Source organism: Ambystoma mexicanum, chromosome 7p (genome assembly GCF_040938575.1).
Source record: "Ambystoma mexicanum isolate Mex_15411 chromosome 7p, UKY_AmexF1_1, whole genome shotgun sequence".
Classification (NCBI taxonomy): domain Eukaryota; kingdom Metazoa; phylum Chordata; class Amphibia; order Caudata; family Ambystomatidae; genus Ambystoma; species Ambystoma mexicanum.
In genome coordinates, this window is record NC_090939.1 from 595628581 (window position 1) to 595653649 (window position 25069).

The window sequence follows — 25069 nt, forward strand, 5'->3', positions numbered from 1 at the left end:
CAGGGGCCACCACAGGGCCAGAGGGGCCCTTTAAAAAACGTGTTTTATCTCGGAGAACATTTTTTCCTCCAATACTCCTTCATACAGCATACTTTGCCCACACCCAGCATCTCATTCACCATCCTGAGGTGGTCTGCAGGGCTGACATACTGAGTGGGAGACACGCAGACGGGTCCAAGAAGCATGCCTACAGGTGCAAACTGCGGCCTTGAACAACTGAGAGGGTGCCTGTGTGGTTTTGACACCACGAAGTGCACCTGAGGAAGTGGACTGCGGCCTTCACTCACGCGGAAGGTTCCTGTGCAGTCTGCCACCATGAGTGAAGCAGGAGATCCGCAGGATGCAGCAGGAGCCCCGCAAGAAGAAAGTCACCCCGCCAACAAGAGACACTGGTCCCGATGCCGGAATTTGACACCTCAGGCAATCCCTCGAAGCTGGGGCCAAAATGGCTGCTCTGGATCGAGAAGCTGGACATGTACTTTAAAGCAACTGGCGAAACAGATGATGAAGCCAAAGTTGCAACCCTCATATGCTCAGCCGGGTCGGAGGTCCATAGAATATGCAAGTCTCTCGCTCCCTCTAATGACTCCTACCAGGCTGCCAAAGATAGCCTTAAAGAACACTTCATGCCACTGGCAAACCAGGAGTTCAAGAGGTTTGTTATATGCAGTGAGAAACAGAGAGAGGAGAAATCCCTTGACCAGTTCTATGGCAGACTTTGTCACCTCGCAAGCACATGTGAGTGGGAAAATGAAGACGGTCTGCTAAAAAACCAGTTAATACCAGGATGCAGGTCAGGAAAGCTGCATGACAGGTTCTACGTGAACCTGGGCTGTCGCTGGCTCGAATTCTAGAACTGGGGAGGTTATATGAACTGTCAGACAGCCGTGCACCAAAATGGATGCTGCGATCAGGTCGCTAAAAGTTGTGGACGCATGTGCGATAGGGTGACCGCCAAAGATTGGCTCATCGAGGCCGAGATGGCCCCCAAGGTAGTCTGAGATGCCGCAGCCGTGCCCCAAGTGTGGCTACGACCTTCCACATGCAGGGGAATGCCCGGCAAAAGGGAGAGTGTGTGGAGGCTGTGGTGCAGCTGGGCACTTTGCAAGAATGTGCAGAGCCCCCACTCCAATCACCATTCACAGAGTGCCCAGTAGAATGCCCAGTGACACACCGCAGCGACAGAATCAAGTGGCAATTTTAGAACAAGAGATGCCCGGGTCTGGACCTGGCACAAGAAGAGGAAGAGTAGGAAGAGAGTTTTTTTATCTCGAGCATTGACTCTCTCAAAAAGTAGAGGAAAGAACGTATGTGCATGGTGGCGGTAAGTGGAAAATTGACAACTGTGCTCGTGGATATCGGCGCCTCTGTGTGCGTACTGCCAACGCGCCACTATGAGGCATTACCAGGGCTCCCAACGCTAGCAAAAGCACAAGCCAAGATATTCTCATTTGGGGGGACTCAACCGTTGCCCCTCTGAGGTGTGTTTGTGACCAAAGTTGCCCATGAGGGAAAAGAAATTAGAGCGGAATTCTTTGTCACAGACATTAGCATACATTCCATATTGAGCTGCGCAGCAGCAGAAGCCCTGGGCATCATACACTTTGCCTTCACAGTATATGCCGAGGACATAAATGAGATTCTGGAGAGGTTTGCTACAGTATTTCAAGGTGTCATCAAACTCAAGGGCGAGCCCATAAAGCTGCAAAAAGATGAGACGGTATTAAAGCATCGTCGAATACCACTTAATCTAAGACAATAGGAGGAGAGTGAACTACAAAACCTGGTGAAGATGGACATCATAGAAAGGGTAGAGGGCCCCACACCATTGCTCCCACATCATTGTGGCCATCAAGCCGAAGCGACCCGGATCTGTCTGCATCTGTGTCGATATGAGGCTGCCCAGCCTTGCAATTAAGAGCGAGAGACACATCACGCCTACCCTGGACGATGTGGTGGGAGAACTGCAAGGGGCGAGGGTGTTTTTGAGACTAGACCTGCGGTCCAGGTACCATCAGCTGGAGCTAAACCTGGACTCGGGTTACATCACAACCTTTACGACCCATCAAGGGTTGTACCAGTACAAATGCCTACGCTTCGGAGTCTCCTCTGCAGCCAAAGTCTTTCAAAATGTCATCCGGGGGGCTTTGGCTGGCCTTGAAGGAGTCATAAAGCCAAGCGACGACATCCTGGTCTATGCCACGTCAGAGGCTGAACACATGGAAAGGATTCAGAACCCCAGACTCACTCTGCACTGAGAAAAGTGTGAGTTCCTTAAGGACAGCATTGACTTCTTTGGTTTTGTCTTTCACGAGAAAGGAATCTCCCCAGACCTGCAAAAGATCAGAGACATCCAGGAGGCGAAACCCCCGGGAATGTGTCGCAGGTGAGGAGCTTCTAGGGATGGTGACCTACTGCGGTAGGTTCATATCCAATCTGGCAACCCTCTCAGAACCCCTCCGGATGCTGACAAGGAAAGGCAAAGCCTGGGATTAGTTCGACAGTGAACAAAAAGCCTTTGAGACCATCAAAGAGGCACTCACAGGGAAGGAATCAATGGCTTTCTTTGACCCGAGGAAAGAGTCTGAAATCATTGTGGACGCCAGTCCGGTCGGCTTAGGAGCAGTTCTCTCACAGCCAGACACCCAAGGACAGATGAGGCTGATTGCCTATGCCAGCAAGGCACTCACTAGCATGGAACAATGATCCTCCCAGATATAGAGGGAAGCGCTGGCTGTGTTATGGGGGTGTCAACATGTTTGCATATATATACTGGGGAAACCCATCACAGTGATAACTGATCACAAACCGCTACTCCCTATCATGACAGCATCATCGTCCAAGCCACCCCCTAGGATCAAACATTGGATGCTGACCCTGATTGAGTATGGGGTTGTGCTGACCTACAGACCGGGAGCCCACAATCGCACTGACTACTTATCGCATGACCCTAGAAGCGGTGGGGAACAAAAGGAAACGGCACCTGTGGACACCGAAGAACATGTTCGTCTGGTGGTGGGAGCAGCAAAATCCATGACTCTTACCATTAAGGAAGTGGCAGATGCCTCGAAAGAGGATGAGTGTTTTCAAGTAATCCAGGTGGCCATGGTCAGTGGTGAGTGGAGAACTGTACTGTCCAGTAGCACTCGAAGAAACCGAGAGATGCAGCACGATCTGGAACAGCTCTGGCGAGTCAGGCATGAACTGTCGGCAACGATGACGGGTTACTACTACGAGGACATCAGATAGTGATTCCGCACACACTGGTGGAAAGAGTACTGGAGTTGGCACACTGCGACCACCAGGGAACTGCTTAAACCAAAGCACGACTGTGACCAAAGGTCTGGTTCTCGGGTTTGGAAGCAAAAGTAGATGGTCACGTTGCCAAGTGTGTTTGTTGTCAGGCGACTGCCCCAGCCAACAGAGAGCCAAGGATTGAGTCCATGCTCAGGAGTGACAAACCATGCGATGTTGTCCACGTCAATTTAAGGTCCACAGGAAGATGGATGTACTTCATCATAATGATAGACCAGTGGTCTATGTAGCCAAAGATTGAGCTGATAGAGTCCACCTCAAGTGAGCAGATCATACAGGGCATGGAGAAAATGTTTGCTACACACAGCGTCCCCAGATCATACGTTCGGACAATGAACTGCCTTTTCATGGGTGAAACTTTGCAGAATTCATGGCGGACTGTGGCATTACACACAGGAAGGTGACACCAAGGTGGCCTCAGGCCAATGGAGTGGCTGAACGCTTTATGAGGACACTAAATAAAGTATTCCACATAGCCCAAAGCCAGGGAAATAAGCTGAGGAGAACTCTTAATCAGTTCCTAAGAGAGTACAGAGCCACCACTCTCCAATTTAAGCGGGTGCCCCCAGTAGAAGCACTCTTTAGGAAATGCCCAAAGGGTCTTCTCCCAGAGGCGGAAGGTCGGCTGCCAGGCATCATTGATGACAAGAGGTAGGAAGACCGAAGAACTCATAATGAGGGAGAAAACATTTGACGACGCCTTAAACCACCGGACATAGAGGTGTGTGACACTGTATGGTGCGGAACCGTCATCCCAAAGAGAAGTTGTCCCTCACTTACGAGCTCTCTCCCATGGGAGTTGTCCAAGTCAAAGGCTCTAAGGTGACTGCCACTGACCAGAGAGGGACAGTGAATAGGAACTCTAGATTTTTATTTAAAGTTGAGAGGGAGAGAAGATCTGAGAAACCGAGGGGTGGAAGGCTCCCTGGCCTGAACCATCAGCATGGAGCGAATCCCTGAAGAAAGTGAGGAGGTTGCAGAACCTACACCAGGTGGAGTTGAAGGAGAGACCAGAGAGGCACCGGCAGGAGAAAGATACCCCCGCTGAGAAAGCAGGAAATGCCCAGTGCGATGCAGAGACTACATAATCGGTGACCAGACCTGAAAGGACCAGGTCTCCCGCTATTGCCCATGCTCGGCCTACCACTGTTTGGTATGTTACCATGATGAAGTCTGTCATGTTGACACTGATTGTTGCTGAAAATTTCTGTTCAGTTTTTGTTATGAAAAAGGAGGAATGTGATAATGTCATGTGGCGTGATGGCAATGTTCTGCCATCATGTGTGTATTATAATAAACGGGGCGGTGCCGTGACACAGCAGTGCGTGCCGGGAGCCCGATACAAGGAGTCCTGTGTCCATGTTCCTACTTTAAGGTACTGGTGGCAAGGCCTTCCCACAGGGGTCTCTGGGGCGAACCTAACCATCACACCTTCCTCCTCTCTCATACCAGACTGCCTGAATGCTATTCAGGCATAGTGCACTGCTAATGATCTCTGCCTTAGTGCCAGTAAGAACAAGATCCTTCTCATTGGGACGCCTGCTTCTCTTCCACTCTCTGGCTACCATCCCCTCAACCTCTTGTGAGGCTAAAAAACTTGGTGTCAACTTTGACTCTTCTCTCTCCTTCTCCCCTCACATCACGGTCCTTGCCAAGAAGGACAACTTTCAGCTCCACCTCCTCAGAGGCGTTCTCCTTTTCCTTACCTTCCCTCCGAAGCTCAATGTCTCCAGAGCTCTGGTCTAGGCTGGACTACTGAAACAGCGTCTTTCTCAATCTACCTCTCTCCTCTCTTCGCCCTCTTCAACTAATCCAGACTGGGACTGCAAGTCTTATTCTTGGCCTCAAGCCCAGGGACTGAATCTTTCTAGCCCTAAATTCTCTCCACTGGCTCCTGATGGCTGCAAGGATCAGATTTAAGACCCACTGCATCATCCATAAGACTTTCTGGGGCCTGGGACCACGCTACCTTCAACTTTCTCTTTCTCTCTAAATGCCTCCCTGCTAGAGTCCTTCGGTCCTCTACCTCTAACTCTCTGCAGGTCAGACGTTTCTCCAAGCAGAGAGTAGGAGGCAGGGGCTAAAACGCTTTCTTCAGCCGGAGCCTCCCTCTGGACTGGCCTCCCTGCCTCTCTTAGACTTGAGCGGATCTCCTTAAGTTCTGGAACTTCTCAAGAACCTCCTTCTCTCCTCCTCCCCTCTTCCCCTTCCTTGCTAATGCACCCTTTGCTGTTGTGACTGGCTGCTTGGTCCTGAATCATACAGGGGCTAGGCCCTCCCTAGACTAGTCTGCCTCAGTTACCCCCTTCCAGCACTTACGTTCTGGCACCCTCCCCTGTCCAGACTACTTAGTCTGGTTCACCCCCCTCCTTGCACTTTACCCTTATCCCATCCCCTGCAAACTTGCCCTCCAGGCCCCCACAGCACTTACCCAGTCCCTGGGGCCCGCCTCCTACATCTCTTCCCTCCCCTCCCCCTACATCCACCTCACTGTCATCCACCCATCCCCCCTGCATTTCCTGTTTGCTGCACTTGCACGATCCGAATTTCACAAGGCCTAGAAGGACCATGTTTATTCTTGCTTCTTCTCCTCTGTTCCTCCCTCCCCTTTGCCTTGTGGCGCCTGGAAACACTTTCTGATGCATAGGCACCTTATAGATCAATAAAATAGCCACTTGTGACGATCGTTTAACCCCACCCCTGGAGTCCCTGTATTTTTCTGTCAACCCTCCATGCTGACATTGCTAATCTGTGCAAATTGTTCTTCCATTCCTGAAATCAAGAATTGTAGGGGCCCATACTGCAAGTGGTCTGCCACTTAATGATTATCTTCCTTTGTTGGAGAAAAGGATTGTGGAGGCGCTAGCTCTAAGTGGTCTTCCACATAGTGTAAATGATTCTCTTCCTTCCTTGGAATTTGGAATTGTAGAGGCTCTCGCTCCAAGCACTCTACCACATAGTGGTAATGATTCTCTTCTTTTCTTCGAATCTGGCATTGTGGAGGTGCTTGCTATAAGCCGTCTGACACCTGGTGCTTATGATTCTCTTCCTTTCTTGGAATCAGGCATTTTGGAGGCACTCGCTCTAAGCGGTCTGCCACATGGTGCTTATTATTCTCTTCCTTTCTTGGAATCGGGCATTGTGGAGGCTCTCGCTCTAAGCGGTCTGCCATGGTGAGTTAATTGTGCAGGTTCTCTGTCTCTCTCTACCCCCTTCCATCTTTGCCCTCTCCCTCTGTAATGCTCTCCATCTCCCCTATGTTCTCTAACTGTTACTCTATCAACTATCCTACCTCTTTTCCGAAACCTGAAAGTAAAAAGTTCAAGAAAGATCTCCTGGTCTCCATTACAGACGCCTGTGTCAGCGCTTCTTCCAGGCAGACTGTCACTGACATCCTTTTGGTCACTCCATCTCCAGACATTTGGACTCTTCACCCATTAATGGTGGACCCAAATGGGAAATACTCTTGGCACCCTTCCCATCCTTTAGGTACATCATTAGTGTCTACCAGAATGGCACTGTCATGGCCCAGGGCTCTCAGCCCAACCTCCTCCTTCTTGATAGGGTCTTCCATCTCTCATCAACTTCCGCCTTTCTCCTGCCACTCCTCCTTCTGCCACCCCCCGACACCTTTGCCACCACTGATGGGTGTACCGCATCCCTTTACCCATCCTTGGAAAACCCTTTAAAGGTGGCAACCAGCTTCACTTAGCTACCCTCAACTCTCGCTCTGCTGTTGAACATTCCTCTGATATGTCACCTCCTTGACAAATTTGACCTAGACGTCCTCACTCTCCCTGAGACGTGGTTCACTGCCAGCTCTGCCACTGCTTTTGACACACTCCTCCCTGAGGGCTACAAGATCCTCTCTAAGTTCAGGCCTAACCGGGCTGGAGGCGGAGTGTGAATGAGTCCCTGCTACTATCATACCCACTAAGTCCTACTCTTCCTTCAAATGCCTCCTCTGCAGGCTTGGTGTCTCTTCTGTCCTCTCACTGACTCTCACTACCATCTGCAGGACCCCTAATCCGGTCTCTCCAAGACTTTGATATATTCACCTTGACTCTTCTGATACGGCCACTGGACTCTTTCGCAGCCACTGTGTCTCACCATTCTACCCTCCGGTCTGACGCAGTCAGCCGTACACACCTTGAATGAAGGATGAGGATCCACACCTGGTATGAAATGCAAGTGTAGATTTGCTGGATTCAAGCACATCCACTGACAGACTGGCCTGCCACCTGCTCCAAAGGCAATACAGACTCTCCATCCATTCAAGGAAGAGGCCCCATATCGAAGCCTGCATCTCTGGGGCCAACAACAGCACGGCTGAACTGTTCAAAATCTGCAAGGAACTCGCCAATCCTACTGCAGTCTCCACTTCTACTCTGCCATCCAGGCCCTCTGCACTGCACAGGCCTCCTACTTCACAACCAAAACTCAGGACATCCTGTGCTCACTCTCCTCTACTCCCCTCATTTTTAACTCAACCACTCTATGGCCTCTGTTGGCCCCCCTTTCTCCTTCCCACATACCCTCCTCCTTCTCGCCCATAGCACCGGATGATGTCTGTAAACAAGTGCTCTCTATGAAAGTCTCTTCCAAACAGGTGCTCCCTGATCCTCCAAAACTATCAAGGATAACATTGCCTCCCTTGCTCCAGTCTTGGCTGATTTGTACAATCACTCCTTTGCCACTGGCTCCTTCCCACTACCCCTCAAGCGCTCACTTATGCACTCCTCCTTAAAAATCCCTCTGCCAACCCTGCTAATTACTGCCCTATCTCCATTATTCCCTTCCTTGGCAAACTCTTGGAGAAGTTGGTCATCTCCCAACTGATCCAGCACACTGAATCTGTTGGTTGTCTCCATGACCACCAGTCTGACTTCAGAGCACCCAGAGGCACGGAAACTCCTCTCCTGAACACCCATGAAGACTTGCTCTCAAATCTCAATTTCAACTCTCCCTCCTTCTCATCCTTCTCGATCTTTCCTCTGCCTTTGACATGGTCAATCATGCCACCCTTATAAATTGGCTCTGTGATCATCACAGAGCCAACTGGCATCACAGATCTGGCAATGGACTGGTTGCCTCCTTCCTATCTGACTGACCTTCCCAGGTTCAACTGGGCCCTTTCTTCTTCTCCACCACATTCTCCACCTGTGGCGTCCCTTAGGGCTCTATCCTCTCGCCATGGCTCTTCATCATCTACCTTGCTCCTCTGGCCCACCTGATCTCCACCTTCTCTGCTCACTTCCAGTGTTATGCAATGACACGCAGCTCTCTTTCAAGCTTCCCCTCACTTTCTCCTCTTCTTCGTCTCCTTCCTGACTGTCTGATTGCTATTCAAGCATGGTGCGCTGCTAAGGATCTCTGCCTTAATGCCAGTAAGACAGAGATCCGTCACCTTGTGACCCCTGCTCCATCCTTCCCTCCTACTCTCTGGCTGTCCTCCATGGGTCCCCCTCCCTACCCCTCCTGTGAGGCTAAAAACCTTGGCGTCATCTTCAACTCCTCTCTCGCTTTCTCTCATCACATTGCGTGCCTTGACAAGCAGGCCCACTTTCAACTGCACCTCCTCAGAGACATTCTCCCTTTCCTGACCTTTTCACAGAAACTCAATGTCTCCAGAGCTCTGGTCCTCTCTAAACTGGACTACTGCAACATCATCTTCCTCAATCTACCTTTATCCTCCCTTACCTCCTTTAACTAATCCAGAATAGTACTAGCCCTAAAATCTCTCCACTGGTTCCCTGAGGCTGTGAGGATCATGTTCAAGACCCTCTGCATCATCCGACGACTCAGACAGTGCAAGAACTAAAAAGTTTGATTGGTGAGTGGCACCTAAAAGGGATGTTCACGGACGAGGAGAAATCCTTTCTCACTAATATCACACCACTTATGCCTACTTTGTACCTATTACCCAAGATACATAAACCATTTAACAGTCTTCCATCAGTGAGACCTATAATGAGCGGACAAGGGGGGGTCACAGAGAACTTAGCAACCTACATTGACTCATGCATTAAGGATTTAGTTCCAAAAATACCAGCTTTCCTGAAAGACACAACTCATGTCTTACAGATTCTGAACAATACTGTATGGAAATCTCATTACCATTTGGTCACCCTTGATGTTACTGCCCTGTACACCTCAATTGATCACTCATTAGCCATTAAAACATTGGACCACTCCTTTAGACTACACTCAGCATCACATGCAACCCATGTACAAATGCTCAAGAATCTTGTTGACTTTACACTCAACCACAATCAATGTATCTTTAACAATGAGTACTACACCCAAACCAAGGGGATTGCCATGGGAGCTAAGTATGCTCCAGCCTTGGCAAACCTCTTCATGGCTTTCTTTGAGGACTCACATGTGTTTCACAATAATCCATACATCGAGTTTATCCCAGTTTGGTGAAGATATATAGATGATGTTTTTGCAATATGGGCAGGCACACCGGATCAGTTCAAGGAATTCATGCAATTCCTTAACCACAACCAATTTGGGATACATTTTACAGGCCATATTGATACTACTGAAATTGAGTTTTTAGATCTTAGAATCTATGTAGTCAATCAAATCTTGCAAACTTGTACATTTCGTAAAACAACTGCAGTCAACTCCATTTTGCATGCAAAAAGCAGCCACAGAAGAAATGTGATTAACAATATCCCTCGAGAATTCCTTAGAGCTAGGAGGAATTGCAGTGAAGACATGAACTTCCTCTCAGAATGTAAGTCTATAGGAACCAGATTCCAAGAAAGAGGTTACACGAAAACCAACATTAACCAGGCACTGAAGAACCTGAAAACAATCACACGATCTTCTCTACTCACCCAGTCCAAAAACAAACAACTTGCTGAATTTCCACAACATGTGAACTTCATAACGAAGTATTGCAGTGACTCTAAATTTATCTATCACATTTTCAACAAACATTGGAATATCTTACATTTGGATCCAGCTTTGGAGACCCACATTACAGAGAAATCAAGAATAATTTTCTCTAGAGCTCCTACACTTAGAAACTTACTGTGTCCCTCATTTATGAAACCTTGTTCCGCCAGACAGACTAACTGGCTTACGCAGAGCACTAAACCTAATGGATTCCACAAGTGTGGGACTTGTAATTTTTGTCAATTTGCCCTATCGCCTACCACAGTATTTACCTGTCATGGTAATCTAACTATCAAAATTACGGATTTCATGAATTGTCGCTCCAAATATATTATATATGGAATCATTTGTGTCTGTAAGAAGGTTTACGTTGGCAGTACCATCAGGGAACTGAGGGTAAGAATCAGAGAACACCTTGCAAATCTTAACAGTCAAGACATCAAATTACAATTTGCAATACACTGGCAACAAGAACACCAGATGGCACACAGAAAGGATATCAGATTTGTAGGGCTGCAACACATCAAACCACATGCCAGAGGAGGTGATCGACAACTTTTTCTACGACAAGCGGAAGCCCGGATGATATGCAAACTTAGATGTATTCAACTTGGACTCAATCAAGAGCATGAACTGAATGTCTTTCTTTGATATCATATGTCTAATCTTGATTCAATGTTCGAATTTGAGATCACTTTGTGAGGCAGGCGTTTCACTACAGAGGGGTGGACTGTCCATTTGGAATGTAATTATGATACATTGATTACCATTGGGTTAATATTTTTAGTTATCGTATTTTGCTCCCCTCATGACAACCCAGTAGATTAGGGGGTTAATACTCAAATTCCTCTCTTACATATACCTGACACATGCTAAAAGTATAGAAACTAGATTAATCATAGCCTTCAAAACATTAAAACCTTATGTTACTGAATAACTGGCCTTAACTAGGTATATTTTAAGATTAAATATTAACTACATATCATTATTGTCGCTCTCACAGCAAACCAATGTATAAACAACAACACTATTTTCTGTAACTCTCTGTAACGCTCACCTGGTTCCCTCGGAGGCGCAGGCCTTGATCTGGTGTGGATACCGTCTTCAGTGTTAGGCGCAGGGTTTGTTTTGCTCCCGGACAGGGCCACCTTCTCACCGAAAGTTTAAGCTGAAGAGTGAGGTGTCTGCAAGGGTAAACCAAGGTATTAGTGATTGGAAGGTTGGGAAAGTTCCTAGCCCCTCTCGCCCTTTCTTTCCCCGTGGAACTGGGTTGATAATTGCGCTTACCTTAGATAGGTTAATGCCGGGCTCTCCATCCTGCGTCTTGTGCAGGGGCGCTGGGTCCAGTTGCTTCACTGGATGCGAGCTCTGCCTCTTGATAGCAGAGGGTTAGCTGAGAGCGAAGACGCCGTTAGTGCACAAGCGTGCCTTGTAAGTATTTAAGTTCCTTTTAGATTGTTCTCTTCTCTTTCAAAAGTCTTAAGTCTTTAAAGTCTATGTCTTTTCCCTTTTCAGATGCTGTGGCGGTGAAGATTATCCTTCCAATGGCACGTAAGTAGAAAGACTGCACTAGCGCTGTAGAATGCACCGTAATGTCTCTTTTGTCTTTGCAGGTGCCGAGGTGCAGCGCGAACAGATTGGAAGCGAACGTAACACAGGTAAGCAGTCTTGTAACTAAGCGTTACTAACCGATGTATCTTGTCTTGCAGGTGCCGGAATGCAGCGCGAGCTGAGTTGGAACGGGCGTAACACAGGTAAGCAGACTTTGTTGTTAAATATTACTGACCGATGTTCTTTCTCTTTGCAGATGTCAGATGCCGGAAGAGAAAGGCTGAAAAAGGCGCCTTGGATGCTGCCGTTGGATTAGGTAAGTAGATGCGATGCCTTTGCTTTAGCCTAACCTGTGCCTTTGTTTTGCAAGAGCTGCTGAAGACTGAAGAAGACTGAAGGTTGGATCCCAGCAGGTGATTTCGTGTTCACAGGATCTGGAGCTGGAGGTTTCCTGGAGCTGACACTGTGAGCGTCCTGCTGCAGATGCAGAATAACGCGAAGCACGTGAAACCAATCAGGTGTGGTTTAAATAGCCTTCTGTAGTGCTTAGGCGTCTTCTTCCACGGCCTCACCCAGGTAAGAAAAAGAGTTCCAGATTTCTAGAAGAGTTCCTGTGTTCTGCTTCCAGGGAGTGGCTCCTGCTCCATCCAGACAGAAAAAGTAGTCCCAGGCAGAGAAGGATCAGGAGACCAGCTAGCTGGTAAGTAAGCAGCATGGTCTGTTACAGGTAGGTCCACCAAGCACTCTTATCTAATATGAGCCCGGCGCTTCCTGTGCCGGGACCAGTCACCTTCATGAGCCTGGCGCCACTGGCGCCAGGACAAGGTCCAAAAGGTCCCAATAGGGACTGGCTGGTTCCTGGGATCAGAGTTATGGGCCTGCTTCCAAGGTCGTGGGGCAAGTCCTGACCCCTTGGAAGCAGGGATCATGACAGCACCCCCCCTTAAGGCCCCTCCCAAGGTTGACTTCTCCGGAGGTCTTGGTTTGTTAGGAAATGTCCGATGAAATTTCTTGATTAGTCGAGGTGCGTGTACATGTTCTGCAGGTTCCCAAGATCTTTCTTGGGGGCCGTAGCCTTTCCAGTCAATCAGGTAGTGTAGTTTTGATTTGGAGATCTTGGAATCCAGGATATTTTTGATTTCAAACTCGAGTTCTCCGTCAACTAGGATAGGTTCAGGAGATTTAGTCAATCGGGTCTCTGGTTGAACAGGTTTTAGTAGTGAAACATGAAAGACTGGGTGCATTTTCATACGAGGGGGTAAATCCAACTTGACCGCTACTGGATTTATTATGGCAGTGATAGAGTAGGGTCCCAGGTATCTTGGGTTAAAGGTGCGTGATCCCTTTAAGGGTAAATGTTTGGTGGATAACCAGACTTGATCTCCTATTTGGAATTGAGGGGCTTCCTTCCGATGTTGATCTGCTCCTTTCTTGTATTGTTCCTTGGCCCTTTGAAGGTGGGTAGTAGCTTCCTTGAAGGCTTGGGTGATGGTTGAATGTAGGTGGTCAACTGCTGGTGTTCCAAGATCCTGAGGTGGATCCAGGTTAGAGGTTCGAGGATGGTTACCATACAAAAGAAAAAACGGGGTCTTTCCGGTTCCAGAGTGGACTGAGTTATTGTAAGCGTACTCGGCTATCCAAAGGATGTCCTTCCAAGTTCCTTCTGTCTGTTGCAGCATGCAGCGTAGGTACTGTTCCAAAGTCTGATTGGTCCTTTCGGTCTGACCGTCGGTTTGTGGGTGGTGACTGGTTGAAAGTCTCACATCAATTTGAGCCAACCGACAGCAACTCCGCCAGAAGTGGGAGATGAATTGACTTCCTCTGTCCGAGATTAAAATTGAAGGAAAGCCGTGCAACCGAACGATGTTTTCAAGAAATTCTCGAGCCAGGATTGCTGCTGACGGTAAACCCTTTAGTGGGATGAAATGTGCCATTTTTGAGAATAAGTCTACGATTACCAGGATTGTATTGTATCCGGAACAGGGAGGTAAGTCGGTGATAAAGTCCATGGAGAGGGTATGCCAGGGACGAGGTGGGATGTCAATTGGTTGTAAGAGGCCTGCACGTTTCTCCTTAGGACTCTTGTTTTGGGCGCACACTCCACAGGACATGACAAAGTTTCTGATGTCCTTTCTCCAAGATGGCCACCAGAAGTGACGCTTGACCTTTTCCGAGGTCTTGGCCATACCCGGGTGTCCTTCCATTAAGGAGTCGTGATAACAAGAGATGACTTGATTTTGTAAGCTAGTACAGGGTAGATAAAGTCGTTCCTTGAAGTACAATAAGTCGTTCTTTACTGTGAAGTCTTCCCCCTGAAGATGCCATTTTTGTATGTCTGCTGGAGTTACAAGTTGTTTAACCTGGGCTTCAATTTCTTCAATGGATTGCATGCCGATCAGACCCAGGATTCTTTGTTCAGGAATAATAGGTACGGGCTCAGGGTTAACCATGTGTTCATCTACTCCAATTGGAGAGAGGGCATCCGCTTTACCATTCTTATTGCCTGGTCGGTAGGTGATTATAAAATCAAATTCGGCAAAAAATAATGCCCAGCGAAGTTGTCTGGAGGATTGGGCTTTGGCTGATTTAAGATACTGTAGGTTACGATGGTCAGTAATGACGGTGACAGTGTGTCGGGCTCCTAGGAGATAATGCCGCCAGGCCTTAAAGGCGGACTTAATAGCCAAAAGTTCCTTATCAGTAATGGTGTAGTTGATTTCTGGGGCCGAGAATTTGCGAGACCAAAACGCCACGGGGTGTAACTGGTTGGTTTCTGGATCTCTTTGTGAAAGCACTGCTCCCATAGCGAGGCTGGAGGCATCGGTCTCGACGATGTAAGGTAGTTCCGGGCGGGGATGTTTTAAAATCGGGGCTGAGGTAAATTTAGTCTTTAGCTCCTGAAAGGCTTGTTCTGCCTCGGTAGACCATTCAAAACGTTTGTTTTTTCTGAGGAGAGCTGTAATGGGTTGGACTACCCGAGAGAAGTCTGGAATAAACCTACGATAGAAGTTGGCGAAGCCCAACATACTTTGAACCCCTTTTACAGACGTTGGTTACGGCCACTTGATGATTGCGTCTACTTTCCTCGAGTCCATGTGAACTCTGTCAGGCGACAAAATAAATCCCAAAAATTCGACCTCAGTGACATGAAAGACGCACTTCTCTAATTTTGCAAAAAGTTTGTGTTTTCGGAACCTCTCCAGTACCGCGGTGACGTGTTTTCGGTGTTCTGCCTCAGAGGACGAATAAACCAGAATATCGTCAATATAAACAACTACACACACATCAATGAGTTCACGGAGCACGTCATTCATAAAGAACTGGAACGCGGCCGGTGCGTTACACAACCCGAAGGGCATCACTTGATACTCGAACAGTCCATACTTGGTACGAAAGGCCGTCTTCCATTCATCGCCCTCCTTTATTCGCACCAAATGGTAGGCTCCTCTGAGGTCCAACTTAGTGTATATACAGGCGTTTTTTACTTGGTCAAGTAGTTCTGGGATCAATGGCACTGGATACCTGTTCTTAATTGTAATCTGGTTCAGGGCACGGTAGTCTATACACGTTCTTAAATCTCCCTCCTTTTTTGGCACGAAGAACAGAGCTGAGGAGGCCGGGGACTTCGAAGGACGGATGAATCCATTAGCCAGGTACTGGTCCAAATATTGCCTTAGGTGGAGATTTTCAGGTTCAGTGAGGGCATAAATCCGACTGCACGGAGGAGTGGATCCGGGAATCAGGTCTATCTGACAGTCGTATGATCTGTGGGGAGGCAAAGAATTAGCTTGGTCTTTCCGAAAGACATCTTGGAATTCCTGGTATTCAGGAGGCAGTTGTGGACTCTCAGAAACAGTTGCAGCTAGTTTGGTGGAGGGCTGAGGGTAACAGGTAGAAGCGCATTCTGGAAACCGGATTGTCTTTGCTCGCCAATCAAGTTGAGGATTGTGTTTCTCCAACCAAGGAACTCCCAAGATGACTTGAAACTGCGAGGCCTTGATCACATCAAACACGATCTTCTCTTGATGCCCATCTTGGCTTACTAACGTTACTTCCATGGTGGTGTGAGTTACGGGTCCGGAAGCTATTTCCGTCCCATCCACGGTGGTGATGACGTCTTTCACCGTCTTTGGACAAAGAGATAGATTCATCCTGGCGGCCAGTTCACAGTCCAAGTAATTCCCGATTGCGCCACTATCAATGTATGCTTTAATGGCATGCATACGATTAGGTTGCTCTGGACTCACGAGGACCATGGGCATGATGAAATGCGAGGTCAAAGAACTGGTTTTAACGCTCGGTAAGCGGACCTCTACACTTGCCGGGCGAGGTCGTTTCCCGGCTCAGAATTCTCGGGACCTTTATCAGACACCCCTACTATCTTCTTCTTGGGCTTCACTGGACAATCTCGAAGAAAGTGCCCTGAGTTTCCGCAATAGAGGCATAATTGCAGTTGTCTCCTCCTTTCCCTCTCCTTTTGGGTTAAAGGTCCTTTAACAACCCCTATTTGTATGGGTTCCACAGAATCAGTTCCTTTCGTGGAACTTTGTGGCCTTGGAAAAAGTCGGGTTTCAAATCTGGATCGATCGGCTTTCCGATCCTGTAGTCGATGATCCAATTGCACTACCAGATCGATATATTCGGAACAGTCTTGTGGAGGATTTACCACTTGAGCCAGAACGTCTTTTAATTCCCCACGCAGACCTCTGTAAAACAGTGTGATCCTCTTATCCTCCGGCCATCCGGTTTCCACCACTAGTCTGTTAAATGATGCAATATAAGTCAGAAGATCTTGATTGCCCTGTCGTAGTGAAAGAAGTTCATTGTCCAAGGCCTGTCCCTGATAGTGCCTTGCGAACAGTTTCTCCATACTGGCTTGGAAGTCCTGGAAGTTATGGAGAATGGGGTCATCTTGAGACACTAAAGGAACAGACCAATCTGCGGCACTGCCACTGAGATAAGAGAGCACGAAGGCCACTTTAGCCTGGTCCGTTGGAAAAGCGGCGGGTCTGCATAAAAAGTGCAAGCGACATTGATTGATGAACACAGCAAACCTTTTCGGATCACCTGAAAAGCGTTCGGGCGGAGCCAAAGGTATATTTCCTGGTAGATTGATTTGCACCGGATTTGAGGAAGCTGTAGGAGCGTGGCCCCCACTAGGGGTGGGTAGAGGAGTTTGTCCAGCTTGGGCTTGCAGCAATTGCCTAGCCAAATCGTCTGTTCGCTCCTTGGAGACCACTAACTCCCTCCTTAGGGCATTTGTTTCCTGACGTGCGGCGTGTACTTCCGCCCTCAACTCCCCGAGTAAATGGGCCAATTGGTCTGTGTCTGAGGTTTCCATTGCGCCTGGGCGGGAATTATGTGGTAAGGCTTCGCGTTCTGTAACGCTCACCTGGTTCCCTCGGAGGCGCAGGCCTTGATCTGGTGGGGATACCGTCTTCAGTGTAAGGCGCAGGGTTTGTTTTGCTCCCGGACAGGGCCACCTTCTCACCGAAAGTTTAAGCTGAAGAGTGAGGTGTCTGCAAGGGTAAACCAAGGTATTAGTGATTGGAAGGTTGGGAAAGTTCCTAGCCCCTCTCGCCCTTTCTTTCCCCGTGGAACTGGGTTGATAATTGCGCTTACCTTAGATAGGTAAATGCCGGGCTCTCCATCCTGCGTCTTGTGCAGGGGCGCTGGGTCCAGTTGCTTCACTGGATGCGAGCTCTGCCTCTTGATAGCAGAGGGTTAGCTGAGAGCGAAGACGCCGTTAGTGCACAAGCGTGCCTTGTAAGTATTTAAGTTCCTTTTAGATTGTTCTCTTCTCTTTCAAAAGTCTTAAGTCTTTAAAGTCTATGTCTTTTCCCTTTTCAGATGCTGTGGCGGTGAAGATTATCCTTCCAATGGCACGTAAGTAGAAAGACTGCACTAGCGCTGTAGAATGCACCGTAATGTCTCTTTTGTCTTTGCAGGTGCCGAGGTGCAGCGCGAACAGATTGGAAGCGAACGTAACACAGGTAAGCAGTCTTGTAACTAAGCGTTACTAACCGATGTATCTTGTCTTGCAGGTGCCGGAATGCAGCGCGAGCTGAGTTGGAACGGGCGTAACACAGGTAAGCAGACTTTGTTGTTAAATATTACTGACCGATGTTCTTTCTCTTTGCAGATGTCAGATGCCGGAAGAGAAAGGCTGAAAAAGGTGCCTTGGATGCTGCCGTTGGATTAGGTAAGTAGATGCGCTGCCTTTGCTTTAGCCTAACCTGTGCCTTTGTTTTGCAGGAGCTGCTGAAGACTGAAGAAGACTGAAGGTTGGATCCCAGCAGGTGATTTCGTGTTCACAGGATCTGGAGCTGGAGGTTTCCTGGAGCTGACACGGTGAGCGTCCTGCTGCAGATGCAGAATAACGCGAAGCACGTGAAACCAATCGGGTGTGGTTTAAATAGCCTTCTGTAGTGCTTAGGCGTCTTCTTCCACGGCCTCACCCAGGTAAGAAAAAGAGTTCCAGATTTCTAGAAGAGTTCCTGTGTTCTGCTTCCAGGGAGTGGCTCCTGCTCCATCCAGACAGAAAAAGTAGTCCCAGGCAGAGAAGGATCAGGAGACCAGCTAGCTGGTAAGTAAGCAGCATGGTCTGCTACAGGTAGGTCCACCAAGCACTCTTATCTAATATGAGCCCGGCGCTTCCTGTGCCGGGACCAGTCACCTTCATGAGCCTGCCGCCACTGGCGCCAGGACAAGGTCCAAAAGGTCCCAATAGGGACTGGCTGGTTCCTGGGATCAGAGTTATGGGCCTACTTCCAAGGTCGTGGGGCAAGTCCTGACCCCTTGGAAGCAGGGATCATGACACTCTCGCTGGCTTTACACCAATGTAGATAGTTTGCCCAATCTCAACAAATTGACCCGACAATTATATTATCACCAATTAAAACCCAGTCAGCAGGACTTAATAATAATTTAGGAGTCCTAGCGTGCATATTGATTTGTATATATTCGATAATCTTCATTTAATCGGTATGTGAAATTATTTACATATCATGTATCCTCGAATCTCATATTACGTTAATTAAGCGGTGCAATTGTAAGAATTTCAATAGTTCTACTCGAACTTGTTCAAACATACTCCTGTCTCCCAACGCTCGCAAGTAAAGGAGCACCTGCATTAATTACGGTTACAACGCTTTCGCTAGATTCTCTTACAAACCCGAGTACTCCCCTGACACCTACTAAGTCGCTAGGCAACAGCAACAGGACGGTCACATGACCATAGCTATTAAACAGCCTGGCTGAGCAGCTATAGGCTAGCACAGCCGCACCCACATTCCTTCCAGGAAGCTGCAGACAGCCGGCAGAAATCGCCATGCTGCACACGCATTTAGGCGTTTAAAGGTAAGCGCTTCTATCGCTCCGTTGAACATTTATCTTTCTAATTATTAAGTCCTACCCTGCACTTCTCACAACATTCTTTCATGTACCTTTTTTGTCAAAACAGAATTTGCTCGTATAATCAAGAGGCCTAGACTATCCACCAAACTTTCCACTGGGTTATAATCAAGTTACCTCACCTTATGTAAGCGAACAAACACCACCGTTTTGCAGAGACTGTCACTTGATAATTTCGTAGCTGCAGTTGCAATTATATTCCAGAACGCAGTGTATCCATAAGGCTACAACACATATTTATATATTTTTACAGGCATCAGAAAATATATCCATTGGAGACTGACTGATTCTGTTACTTTCTCACTTTATAAAAATCAGGTACGCCATATTAATGGACTGTCCACTCTGTCTATAAGATGCAACGACCTGGCTTTGTTAATAACCAGCTCTACATACGGGTTTTAATAATTAGTAATTTGTAACTTAACAATGAGTGTATGTACAACACCAACTCACATCTAATTTGTTAATATTATTTTCTCTCCTCTCTCCCCTGACCCCTCACCATTGTCTGCCTTTTTCTCTCCTCCCTTGCATTGTATATATACATATATTTTTGATATATTTCACTGGGCTCATGTTTACATTCAAATTGCGATGGATTTATTTCATTTCTGTACTTTTTTGCTAAACCAACAATATGGTTACTTTTTGTTTTAATGCAAATGGGCATGGATTATAAATGCTTCTTATCAGTTACTTATCATCTCAATAATAATACGCCCTGAGGAAGGCCCGGAGAGGGCTGAAACACGTGTTGGCGTGCAGTGTCCACTTTTGTGATTAAATACTTGTACTTACATTTCTACTTACATTGTAATGGTTTAATTACTCAAGCAAGCTAAAGGTTGAATTGTATGACTGGTTCTGAGGGAGCGCTGACTGGCAGGCTAACCCTACCTTGTTTATTCCTTTATTTAGAAGGGGTACCGAGAATCTACCCTTCTGCGCCTTGCCACTGCTGCAAACCTCTCTACACTGTAGTATCAATACCTAACCAGTACGAGGGTGCGCTCACCTACCCACATTGGGGATAACTTCTCAGAATTTTTACTACCCTCTGCATCATCCACAAGGCTTTCTGGGGCATGGTACCATGCTATATCCAAATCTCTCTCCCTAAATATCTCCCTGATAGAGCCCTTCAGTTTTCTAGCTCCAATTCTCTGAGATCAGATCTTTACCTAAGCAGAGAGCCGGGGTAGATCTCTCTCTTCGGCAGGAACCTCCCTGTGGAATGGCCTCCCTGCCCCTTTCAGGCTTGAGCCAGAACTCCTTAAATTCCAGAAGCTTCTCAAGACCCTCCTTAACACTTCTTCCTTTCCCCTGCCCTCCCCTGCTAATGCCCCCCTCTGCCTCATGAACTGGCTGCCTGGTCCCTTCTGAGTCCTACAGGGCACCAGGCCCTCTTCGCCCAGTCTTCCCAAGCACTCCACTCTCCCTAACCTGCACATACCCTTCTGGGCCCCCTTCCCCTCACTAGCATGATGGTGTGTGCATCCTTAACCGAGCCTGGTCCACCCCCATCCACACACTTAACATGTGGTCCTCACTCCCTGCATCCCCTGGCCCTTGCCCATCTGGTCTCCCCTTAGCATGCCTAGCCCAATGGGCCCTCCTATTCCCCTCCTCCCCCATTGTACCTGTATGCCGCCATGCTACCTCGTACTTCCCTCCCACCCTAAAATGTTCCCTCCCCCTTACCTGCACCCATCTCCACTCTCCTCCCCCTTCATTCCTTGTTACTGCACGTGAACGATACGAATGACACAAGGCCTAGTAGGACCGCTAATGTTGTTTTCTTCCCTCCACACTTTTTTTGTCTTGTGGTGCCTTGAAACACCATTTGATGTATAGGCGCTATATAAATAAGCAATAAATACATACATTAAATATGTATGTTGCTTTGTGGGAAGTGCAAAGCTTTGAGCCATAAGAAAGATGTTGGCACAATGTGCCAGACTGATCATTTTGTTCTCTTTTGTCCTCCTCAAATGGAATGCAGCAAGTAAAATAGCTAAGAACTGTTTATCTCATGCTTGTAGATTCAAAGAGCCTAGTTAGCTTAACACCAAGCAATACCAGGAGCTACAGTTGACTCCCTTGTCAAACCGGTGCCATTCAAATATACTTTTGTGAAAATAACCAGTTTTGGGAATGTGTATAAAGGAGCATTATGACACATAACAGGAATTTAAAAGTAAAATGCAGCATATTAATAATAAAACCTAGTGTATAGCTTAAAATAAACTTTCTTCAACACAACCACACCATAAAATAAAAACCATTATCAAACACAATTCCAATCACGTTACAATGAGGCTATATAAAGGACAATAGTTTGGATCTCAAATTAAAGTTACATTTATGGCATGCCTTGTACAAGCTGCTAGTTCTCCAGATGTGTTTCCTGTATACTAGGTGATGCCAGATAACTTGGAGCTGCTCCTAGGTGCTCCTGCCCATCAAATCTTTATTTTGATTAGTAGGAACATGTACCAACTCACAATCTCATGGCTGGTAATAACAGGTAGAAGATAGTCAGATGACTTGGGTTACAAGCCAGAATGCCATTAACCCAGTATGTGTTCCAAGAGTTACTTCTATGCCATTCCAGTTTCCCAGTAAGAGAGATAGACAACTGCTAGTGTAAAGATGGGTTCTTGGAAATAGATGAAATATAGTTACATGCCAGGGTTTTGGCCTGCTGCGTTTTACAAGCATGATGGGTTTCTGGAAATCTAATTAGGTCCGGGAGAACAGCAGCACCACACAGACTTATGTTGGAGATGGATTTTAATGCTAAACAATATTGGTAATAAATAAATCCTCTTTTTTTTCGGAAGGCTGTTTGAATTTGGGTATGGGTTTATTGATAGTTGATTAAAAGCACAATATACACATCTTTCACTGAAGAATGTTTAACTTGAAATGAAGGGGCTAAGGGGAATTTGTTCAAAGGGTTGACGTTTTTAGACTTCACACGCATGCAAAGGAGTAATAAACGGCTATTGTAATACAAGGCTGCTCAAAGTCTGACAATGCATAGGCATTTAGGCTTAGAGATGTAAACTGCACCACTGTCTCAAATTGTGAACATTTTTAGACCAGCATTTAAAACTTGGTCTTGTTTGTGCCCCCTTTGTGCAATTCTTTCTCACCTCCAGCTTGGGATTCTCTGTCTTCCATCCATTCCTTGGATCCCAAGTAAATATATGTCTCTAAGAAGTCTCCCACTATTCTAATGGTCATCTGCTTCCTTACTTTGAATCAGAGGCACTGTGGAGGCACTCGCTTCAAGCGGTCTGCCACTCATTGCTAATGGTTACCCTACTTTCATACAATCTGCCATGGAGGAGGCGCTCGGTATAAGCGGTCTGCCACTCTGTGCTAATGGTTGTCTTTCTCTGCCTTTTTCTCTTTCTCCCTTTCTCTTTCTCCCTCTCTCTCCCTTCCTTTTCATTATAAGCAGTAAGTCGCAATTAGCTAATGGTCCTCGTTTTCTTTTTTAGAATTTGAGTTATGCATGTGTATGTGGTCATTCACACCATTGTAAATGCATACCCACCTTCACAAGGGGGATACAGGGCTTCACAAAGTGGCTAAGGGAACCATAGTTCCATGATGAGGGAACAAAGAAGTAAGACCTTCACAATGAGTAGTCCAAACTTTACGAAGTGGGTACACATTGTTGTGGCCACCTGGATCTGAAGGAGTAAGTGGCATGCCTTAATAAATGGGAGAATTAGCACACTTTATTTTTAAGTCCCCAACGCGACAAAACTCTGATCTTGGCCATATCGCTATTTCTAATGCCTTCTATGCCACAATTGATGTTGCTTTCCAAAAGGAAATATTCTTCTGAAAAACTATTGAATACTCCCTACACTTTAAGACTCAAATGGAAGGTTTAGCTATTTTTGCTTTGTAAATGGTTAATATTACTATTGTATGAACTTTGTCAAGTAATCAGCGGCTAATGTAGCAGCTAAGATGATTATATTGTTGCTGCTGCAGCAGGGAATTGTCAGAGAAGATGCGTCTAACTGCCCATAGGTTTGTTTCTATATTTCTAATGACTGCATTCAACATGCCCTAATTTGTACAACTACTTGACCACAGTCACACACATTGTAATTGTCATTATTCTATTTTGAAGACGTGTGCCTTGTAAGTTGCTTGTGTTTTAGTCAGATTTCCCTACTTCACTCAAAGGATGTGAAATAATGTTGGATACTGTCTGGGATTAGAATTGTGATTTTGATTAACCCTCTGGGAGGTGAGAGCTGGTGCTCTGCACCGAAGCAGGGTTGCGGTGTACACCAATATTTTAGCAGGCCAAGAGAAGCATATGCTGGTCTTGTCTAAATATGGGACCTTGTTTTTCAAAATGCTTTTGTTGTGGGTTTATATATGGCAGTGGCCACTATATGCCTAATGGTCAGCATACAACAGTTTATTTAACGTTTAAACCCACTAACCTATTGGTTCACATGGCTGTAAACATGATCTGTAGCTGTTGCTTACATTAATTTGCCCTGTGAAAGTTATTTTTGGTACTCTAGCACACTGAGGACATTTATGACATTTGAGCGACTGGTGAATTTATATTAAAAAAGACAAGTAAAGAGCCATAACTGGAGGATTAACCAACAATTCATAAGACATGTAGGTGATGTCGGTATGGTGTAGCAAGAGTCTAGCGTCCTATAGTAAATCAGTGGTTACAATTGCATGGGTCAAAATTAGGATTTCTTGTGCAGGAGCAAAATTCAGCTCCTCTATATCGGGCATCACCAATTAGGCAGGGGGTGCTCCAGGGTAACCAGTAGTTAGTGCATAGAGCACAGCAAATGTAACCTTTGCGTAAGACACAAACTAACTTTTTGTCTATTTATATATTATCCAATATGCGTTAAGTGTGTCTATGATTCTCTTTTATACACACACCAAAACCTACCCAGTTAATATTACATAACCGTGTTTGTATAGCACCATTTGCCTGGGGTTTCGGAAGTAGCTCCTGGTAACTCTTGGTTTCAAGGTAACCAGGCTCTCCTTGGCTATAACCAGTACCTAAATAGCTCCTAGCTCCTGGCAATTTTGAACCCTGTTATTGTTTTGCATGTTTTTGTATAGATCTACATCTTTTGTGATCTTCTGTAATGTTGGCATGCAATCACATGGTTGAAAGGCTTTAAATATTTCTATAACCTTTTTTAGGTGTGCTGCCAGTGATGCACAATCAAGCTGTTTTCTTGAAATCATATGTGTCTTTTCTAAGTCACAGCAGAGAGGGGCGAACATCTACTGCAGTAGATTCCAGGTCTGTATTTATTATGTTTTGTTAGTAAACTCATAAAAACAACCTTTAAAACATTGGGCCTCATTACAACTGTGGCGGTAGCTGTGCCGGTAAAAACGTCAGGCTGCCGCCGGAGTTGCGTATTTTTTCCGGCGCCTGGCAATGGAGAATCAGGCGTCGGATAAAGTTATTCCCCATTCCCATTTGAGTCCCATAGGACTCAAATGGGAATGGGGAAGACGGTAGCACCGGCACCATTTATAATGGTGCCGGTGCAATCGTCAAAGTCTGCGAGCGGGTGCCTTTCCGCCCGCCGGGTCAGACCTGGCAGGCAGGAGGACATCCGGCCCGCAAACGTGTACACTGCCGGTCTGGTAAAAACTGTGCCGGTAAGCCTACCAGCACCATTGTTACCGGACCAACAGGGCTGTAATGAGGCCCATTGTGTTTTAAGGGGTATACAACATTAGTATTTAATAAAGTAAAAGTGCACTCAAAAGACTGAACTGAACACTATTTGCAAAGGTTTACAAACATTGTACATTCTGTAAACCAAATATTTACTAATAATGACAG